General features: G+C 51.5%; 1 long non-coding RNA gene across 5 annotated transcripts in view; it reads right to left on the reverse strand.

Moving 5' to 3' along the window:
• The window catches only part of LOC103883287, a 30,709-nt gene extending 28,228 nt beyond the window's left edge, over positions 1-2,481 (reverse strand). For 2 of the 5 annotated variants that reach the window (XR_002521203.2, XR_002521202.2), the window contains exon 1: positions 1,891-2,481. This is a non-coding gene — a long non-coding RNA (uncharacterized LOC103883287). The remainder of the gene's footprint in view (positions 1-1,890) is intronic. The other 3 variants (XR_002521204.2, XR_002521205.2, XR_004183105.1) reach the window with 3 other exon arrangements.
• Positions 2,482-8,594: the final 6,113 nt, after the last annotated feature.

An 8,594-nucleotide genomic window follows, 5' to 3' on the forward strand; every position in this document is an offset into this window, starting at 1 on the left:
CATCTAAATCACTTCAGTATTTAAAACAAAAAACATAACACGCGCCCCGGACCTGCTGAATCCCAATCCAGAGATGCGCTCAGTGATGTGTATTTTTAAAAGGCTTGACAGATGACTGTGATGGGCATTCAGCCCTGGGAACCACTGAGCATCATCTGCTTTGCTGAAAAGATCCAGAGACTTCGTCAGGCACCATAGCAGAGACACAGCAAGGCCCCGACTGACAAATCCTCTAGGAGCAACACTCCTATTAAAAACGTTGTAGCCTTGGCCGGGCTCAGTGGTTCATGCCTATAAACCCAGCACGTTGGGAGGCCGAGGTGGGAGGATCACCTGAGGTCAGGAGTTCGAGACCAGCCTGGCCAACATGGTGAAACCCCATCTCGGGCGGATCACGAGGTCAGGAGATCGAGACCATCCTGGCTAACCCGGTGCAACCCCATCTCTACTAAAAAATACAAAAAACTAGCCGGGCGAGGTGGCGGGCGCCTGTAGTCCCAGCTACTCGGGAGGCTGAGGCAGGAGAATGGCGTAAACCCGGGAGGCGGAGCTTGCAGTGAGCTGAGATCCGGCCACTGCACTCCAGCCTGGGCGACAGAGCGAGACTCCGTCTCAAAAAAAAAAAAAGAAACCTCGTCTCTACCAAACATACAAAAATTAGCCCGGTGTGGCGGCCGGCACCTGCAGTCCCAGCTACTTGGACTCCGGAGGCAGGAGAATCGCTTGGACCCGGGAGAAGGAGGTTGCAGTGAGCCAAGATTGCAACACTCCAGCCCGGGTGACAGAGCGAGACTCAATAAATAAGTAAATAAATAAATAGTAGCCGTGCAAGGGCGGGGAGGGAGGTGTTTATTTCCTCGTGGCTGGGATAATGGCAGTGGTGGAGATATAGGCTTCTTGGATGCAGCCTATTTTAGGCAGGCCGAGCCCAGTCCATGGAACAGGAAACAGTATCTGCAGGTGGGGGATCAACATGAGAGAGGACCACGGGTCTCAAGGTGGCCTGAGGGTGTGGGTAAGGAGGTAATGCACAGTGAGTAACCCGCCCGCCTCTACACACATTCTATTTTTCACTTCTGGCGTTTCTGGCAGTCAGTGGACTCTCTTAATCTTAAGGCACGGTGTGTAAGAGCAGAGCAAACCTGTGTTGCAAAGGTTCAACCTGAAAGAGTGTGACTGAGGGGAAATAAAACTCACCCAGTCCTTCTGGATTTCATTTTAATCACTGGGTGTGCCCTTGGCACCAGGATCATAAAACACACCTGGTTTCCTTCCTTTGATGTATTTAAAGAGCCCTGGATTTGTCGTCGGGGCACCTGAGTTTCAGTCCCAAACCTGTACTAAGCAGCTGTGCCACTATGTGCATAGGATTTAACTTACCTAAGCCTCACTTCCCCTGCTGGTAAAATGAGTAATCAAACCTATCTTATGAGTTACAGTGATGGCTGGGTAAAGTAACGCATGGGAAAGCAATTTAGAAACGATCAAGCGCGACACAAAGGGAAGACCACCGTTAACAGAAAGGAAAGTGACGCAGGACACAGAAAGCGGGAGAAACCCTTCGCAAGCTCCCAGATACCTCACCTCTACCCTCCCCCTGTCCTCCCTTCCCCCTCCACCCGCCACGGCAGGGGCCTTACAAACAGCAGGCGCTCTAATCCGCCTAGGCACACACCTGTCCTGGGCTGCTGGAAAGACGCCCCCCGCCCCCCTAACAAACACACAGAAGTCTCCGGGCCGGGACACCATAAACGTTTCTAGTGGCAAGTCCTCACGGCCCGCGGGCTTCCATTGGCTCGGGAACACCTTCAGCCTATTTTTCATTGGCTGGCTGCTGCTGGGATGAGGCGAGGCAGTCTCAGCCGAGGTTCACAGCTGAGAGTCACTTACGGTTGTGTGCCCTTTCCTGCCCATGTCCCCGAAGCGGCCGGGAAGCCCCACCGCTCCCTGCGCGCTCCCTGCGCGTCCCGGCCGCGCGCCTGCAGATCCTGCCGGCCCGACAGCCGTCCCGGGCCGGGCAACAGTAGCCTCGGCTCAAATCGGCCCCCTCATTGCCCAGTCCCGCGATGGGCATCTTTCTGGTCCTCAACCCACAACTGAGCATCACTTCCTGGGTCACGAACGCGAGCTGCGCGTCTGTCACTTTTGTCACTCAGTCCCCTTCCTAACTTCTCCCTCCACCCGCAGGTTGAAGGGTGCAGTGGCCTCCTGGCTCGGTCCCGAATAACACTGGAGTTTAAGTGCACTGGGTCCCAGTTGACAACCAAATAAAGTGGAAACACGTGCGCACCACTCACAGAAAGTATTTCCACTCCGCAGGAGCAGCACCTACGGCCCCTACGCCTCCCAGCTCCAAGCCAGATAATCGGCCCTCTAGGGAAGCCGCCGTCCTTTCCCATCGGGCTGTCATTGCTCCCCGGCCACTTCGGGCGGCGACCCCCGCGGCCCGGCCCACGCGCCCCGACAGCCCCTGCCAGCAGGACCAGCGGCGGCGGCCGCGCACCGGACGCCCTTTCCCTGGCGGGGCGGGGTGGGGGCGGCGCTGCCAATCGCTGCGCAGCGCACGTGCTGCACGTCTGCGCATCCGGCCCCGCCCGGGGGGCGCGGTGTAGGGTTGCGGGGGCGCGGGGCGCCGCAGAGGTGTGGACGCGCGGGGGTCGGGGGATGCGCGCGTTGCGGGATGGAGTGCGCGGTGCTCCGGGCCCGGGGGAGGCGAGAGCGCGCCGGGGGGCAGTGTCAGCGCCCGGGGGTGGGGAGTGCACAGAGATCTGGGGGTGGCAGGGGACGAGCGCGCCAGCGGGTACCACGGGGGGACTCTAGGGCCCACAAAAGGGTCCGTCGTCTGCACCGCCCCCCTAGGCGATTGCTGAGCGCCGGTAAACTCCCCAGCTGGTCTGAGCCTGTCTCTGTCCCTCTCTTACTAGAAACTGGGCCACAGCCGGTGGGCGCGGGCCCGCGGCCCTGCACGTCCACCGCCATATCAGCCCAGGGCCCGCGCCCGGAGGCCTAGGAGCCGGAGGTCAAAGGTTGGTCTCATGACACCTGTTCAGGAGAAAGCGGGTCTTTGTTTGAGGGCCCTCCTTCCGCCACCCCCCCAACCCCACCTCCAGCCCAGAAGAGGAGTATTTCAGGTTGCGATTGTCAAACGGAATCATCACATGTGTAAACTAAAGGGCGGAAGCCCAGGAATCAAAACAGCCGTGGTGTGGTCTTGACAGAGGGCAGAGAGGAAGAGAGGGGTGCCACCTGCTCAGGGCCAGACGCCGATTGAGGGCGCGCCCTGGGAGCGGCGCTTCCTGGTGCTCATTAGTGTAAGGGTGAAATGGGAAGGCAGCAGGGCCGACTTGCTCTCGGCAGAGGGATATTTTCATTATTGGGTGTGCTGTTTGGGCTCCAAGAGAGCTTCACGTCCCAGCGTGGAGGCCAGTTTGATGTAGCTGCAGCGAGCTGTGAGCTCCTGGAGCTGTTTCGTTGTTTACCCTCCTTGAAAGGAATGCTGTAACAACTTCCGGAAGAGGAGCCCCTTTGAAGTGTGGGCAGGATTGGGGTTCCTCTGACTTCACGTTGTCTCGGTGGCCCCTTTGATGTGGTGACAGGGCTTAGCAGAGACTGGCTATGGGGAATCAAGCGCCAGTCCAAGGTCACCTCCACCAGGACGGACATATTGAAGGGCAGATTGAAACAGGCCAAAACAAATCTCAAAATTTTCCATTTCCTGGTTTGTTCATTTTTTTCATTAATACAGTACGTAGTTCTCAAATGTATCATTCGATTCTTTATGCCTATGAAATGACATTGGAAAACCTTGGATGAAAGTGCTATACCTACATTTGTCTTGTTTAATCCTCACAATAACTATAAGGTGGGTATTGTCCCCACTTTATAGAAGAGAAATTGAAGGCCTAGGGTCACACAGCTATGTGACTGAAAGCCTTCCTTCCTGAACTGCTCCTTCTCTAAAAGTTAATTGGTTTATTTAAATGAGTCAAACCACACAAAACAGATGAGTGTCTGGCACACAGTAAATGTGCAATGAACTGTTGTACTTGTCACCCTTTTTTTTTTTAGCCCGAGACAGAGTTTCGGTCTTATCACCCAGGCTGGAGTGTGGTGGCACAATCTAGGCTCCCTGCAACCTCCACCTCCTGGGTTCAAGCGATTCTCCTGCTTCAGCCTCCTGAATAGCTGGGATTACAGGCTCCCGCCGCCACACACAGCTAATTTTTTTTTTTAATTTTATTTTGAGATGGAGTCTCGTTCTGTCACACAGGATGGAGTGCAATGGCGTCATCTTGGCTCACTGCAACCTCCTCCTCCCAGGTTCAAGTGATTCTCCTGCCTGAGCCCCCTGAGTAGCTGGGATTATAGGCACGCGCCACCACACTCGGCTAATTTTTATATTTTTAGTAGAGAGAGGGTTTCACCATGTTGGTCAGGCTGGTCTTGAACTCCTGACCTTGTGAACTGCCCACTTTGGCCTCCCAAAGTGTTGGGATTACAGGTGTGAGCCACCGTGCCCGGCTTTTTTTTCTTTTTTTTTTTGTATTTTTTAGTAGATACGGGGTTTCACCGTGTTGGCCAGGCTGGCCTCGAATGCCTGACCTCAGGTGATCCCTACATCTTGGCCTCCCAAAGTGCTGGGATTGCAGGCGTGAGCCACTGCGCCTGGCCTCTTGACAGTTTTTATTACAAATAAGAAGCTTGAAAGTTCTCTATATTGCTGTGGCAAGTACTATAAGAATCTTAGGCAGCAGGTCTTGAAGAACTGTTTGAGAAATGTTTTAGGGTTTTGCTTCTCTCTGGTTAGAACCATCTCCAAATGGTATTGGAAGTGGAGTTCGTAAGTCAGATGCTTTCAGACAAAATATACAATGTCTTTTTCTAGAGATCCACTCCTAGGCTTTATGTTCCTTCCTTTCCCACTGTAAAACATTGCAAGAACAAGCTGCTGAGCCCTCGGCTGGGTGCTTGGGTGTCAGTGACTTTTAAATGGAATGGAATATGGGTTTCTGTTTTTGCTTTCATTTTTATGGCATGGGTAACGTAACTTGACTTTGTCTTTAAAAATTTCACAAAACAAATCAACAGTATTTACTAAATCACTTTTTAAACATGTTTTAAAAGTGCTGCTTTTGCGTTGAAGGATGTCCTCCCGAAGACCATGCTGAGTTAAGAGACTAACAGGAATCGTGTGAGTGAGGCAGAGTGGGATGAGGGCTGTTCCAGAGACAGATGTGCCCTGGGAGACCAGGAGGAAAGGAGGCAGGTTGAGCTGTCATGTTGGTTGTTAGCAGGACAGAACCAGGAGGATGCAGAAGCGTTGATAGCTGAGATGCACAGCACAGCCCCAGTGGGGGCTTCTCTCTTTTTTTTGTTGTTTTTTTTGAGACAGAGTCTTACTCCATTGCCCAGGCAGGGGTGGAGTAGCACCATCTCAGCCACTGCAACCTCCGCCTCTGGGGTTCAAGCAATGCTGCTGCCTCAGCCTCCCAAGTAGCTGGGATTACAGGCACCTGCCACCACGCCTGGTTAATTTTTTTTTGTATTTTTAGTAGAGATGGGGTTTTACCATGTTGGCCAAGCTGGTCTCGAACTCCTGACCTCAGGTGATCCACCCGCCTTGGCCTCCCAAAGTGCTGGGATTACAGGTGTGAGCCACTGCGCCTAGCTTTTTTTTTTTTTTTTTAAATTACAGACAGGGTCTTCTTGTGTTTCCCAGGCTGGTCTTGAACTCCCGGGTTCAAGGGATCCTTCCAACTTGACCTTCCAAAGGGCTAGGATTATAGGTGTGAGCCACCACGCCCAGCCCAGGGGGGTGCCTCTCTTTTGAGTCAAAGGCGGTTTGGGGGTCTAGCACAGCCAGGCTTTGCTCTGGACATGATGCAATGAAAGAAGATAACAAGCAGTAACAACTGGTAATAGTAAAATAGTAACAAATGGTATGTATTGAATACCTACTGTGTTCTAGGCACTGTGCTAGGAGATTCATATGCTTTATGTCATGTAAGCCTATGATGTGGGTTACTATTATTAGTCCCACTTTACAGGTAGGGAAACAGCCACAGGGAGGTTAAGTTGTCCGTTACCCAACTAGTAAGTGGCCCCATGAGCAGAGGACTCAGGCTTCTAGTGTACTCAGCCGCTGGAGGATGATCTTTTTGTGCTGAGATTCAGTTTACAAGTTCTATTATGGGGGAAGTTGGGGGCTTCCTGGTCTCTATCTAAGGCAAGCTTGTCCAGCCCATGGGCTGCCTGCGGCCCGGGACGGCTTTGAATGTGGTCCAACGCAAATCTGTTAACTTTCTTTAAATGTCGTGAGCCTTTTTTTGTGTGTGATTTATTTTTATTTATTTATTTTAGTTCATCAGCTATTGTTAGTGTATTTTATGTGTGGCCCAAGACAATTCTTCTTTTTCCAGTATGGCCCAGGGAAGCCAAAAAATCGGACACCCCTGATCTAAGGAGAAGGAGCTTTTGGAAAGGACTGGCTGGATCGGTGGCAGAGGGAGAATGGATGGGGCTCATCTAGCGAGCAGGGATCTGTGCAAAGGAATCAGGACATAGGCACAGTAGCACCACAGAGCAACAGGTGTTAATGTGGGGGCTGAGGGGAGGGAGCAAGAGTACCTCTCAGTGGGTGTGTGTTCAGGGAGAAATGAAGAGAGTTGGGGCTGTCGCAGAGTTGAATTGGGAGCTCTGGGAGCAAGTGTACCTGTCAGTATTATAGGAAGGCAGCGATGCTGAGACACAGGACCTGCAGGATGGCCAATTTGTTTTACAGTATATGATAATAACACTCCACAGTTTTAATAGTTCTATGGGCTAAATTGTGTTCCTCCTACCGCCACTGCCCCCTACATTGCTGAAGTCCTTACCCCCAGTACCTCAGAATGTGACCTTATTTAGAAGTACGGACATTGCACATGTAATTAGTTAAGATGAGTTCCTACTGGAGTAGGGTGGTCCCTGATCCATTAGGCCAGGTGCAGTGGCTCCTGCCTATAATCCTAGAACTTTGGGAGGCTGAGGTAGGAGGATCAATTGGGTCCAGGAGTTTGAGACCAGTCTGGGCAACCTAGTGAGACCCCATCTCTACAGAAAATACAACCTTTTAAAAAAACTAGCTAGGTGCAGTGTCATATGCCTGTGGTCCCAGCTTACTCAGGAGGCTGAGGTAGGAGGATTGCTTGAGCCAGGGAGGTCAAGGCTACAGTGAGCTATGATTGCACCACTACACCCCAGCCCGTGCAACACAGTGAGACCCCATCTCAAAAATAAAAATAAAAACTAAAGAAGGAAATTTGAGCACAGATGTGCACACAGGGAGAATGGCATGTGAAGATGAAGGCAGAGATCAGGGTGCTACTTCTGCAAGCCAAGGAACCCCACAGATTGCTGGCAACCACCAACAGCTCAGGGAGAGGCCTGGAACAGATTCTCGCTCACAGCACTCAGACAGAACCCATCCTACCGACATCCAGATCTTGGTCGTCCAGCCTCCAGAACTGTGAGACAATGCTTTGCTGTTGTTTAAGCTGTCCAGTCTGTAGTACTTTGTTACTTTGCTCTAGCAAAGTAATACACGTGGCCACCTATCTGATGATAGCCTTGACTGTGATAGAGCCCTGAGGTTTCTGAAACCTGCCTTTGTAGAGGCTGAGAAAATCTGTTTTCTTTCATTTTCCTTTTTTTTTTTTCCTTTGTTTTCTTTTTTTGAGACAGGGTCTTGCTCTGTCACAAGGACTGGGGTGCAGTGGCACAATCATGACTTACTGCTGCCTCTACCTCCCAGGCTCCTGAGCAGCTGGGACTGCAGACACACGCCACCTGCCTGGCTAACGTTTTAAACTTTTTTTTTTTTTTTTTTTGAGACAGAGTCTCGCGCTGTGTCACCCAGGCTGGAGTGCAGTGGCGCGATCTCGGCTCACTGCAAGCTCCGCCTCCCAGGTTCACGCCATTCTCCCGCCTCAGCCTCCGAGTAGCTGGGACTACAGGCGCCCGCCACCACGCCCGGCTAGTTTTTTGTATTTTTAGTAGAGACGGGGTTTCACCATGTTAGCCAGGATGGTCTCGATCTCCTGACCTCGTGATCCACCCGCCTCGGCCTCCCAAAGTGCTGGGATTACAGGCTTGAGCCACCGCGCCCGGCCGTTTTAAACTTTTTTAAGAGGTGAGGTCTCACTGTGTTGTCCAAGCTGGTCTCAAACTCTTGGGCTCAAGTGATCTGCCAACCTTGGCCTCCCAAATTGTTGGGATTACAAGTGTGAGCCATCATGCCTGGTGAGGACCTGTTTTATATAAAATTATCTCTAACAGAATGCTACATGTACATAGCTATAAACAGCAAAGTAGAATAAATATACATAAAAAGTATAATGAAAAATTACAGTTACTTTCAGCCTCTTGTTCCCCAAGGCTGTCTTCCTGGAGGCCGGCACTGCCAACTCTGTAGCCATTTTTCTTGTATTTTCTACCATTTTTCTAAGCAATATGCTTACATTACTATTTATTTTCTTTTTCTTTCTTTTTTTTTTTTTTTGAGACGGAGTCTCACTCTGTTGCCCAGACTGGAATACAGTAGGGTAACCTCAGCT

Source organism: Papio anubis, chromosome 4, assembly GCF_008728515.1.
Source record: "Papio anubis isolate 15944 chromosome 4, Panubis1.0, whole genome shotgun sequence".
NCBI lineage: Eukaryota > Metazoa > Chordata > Mammalia > Primates > Cercopithecidae > Papio > Papio anubis.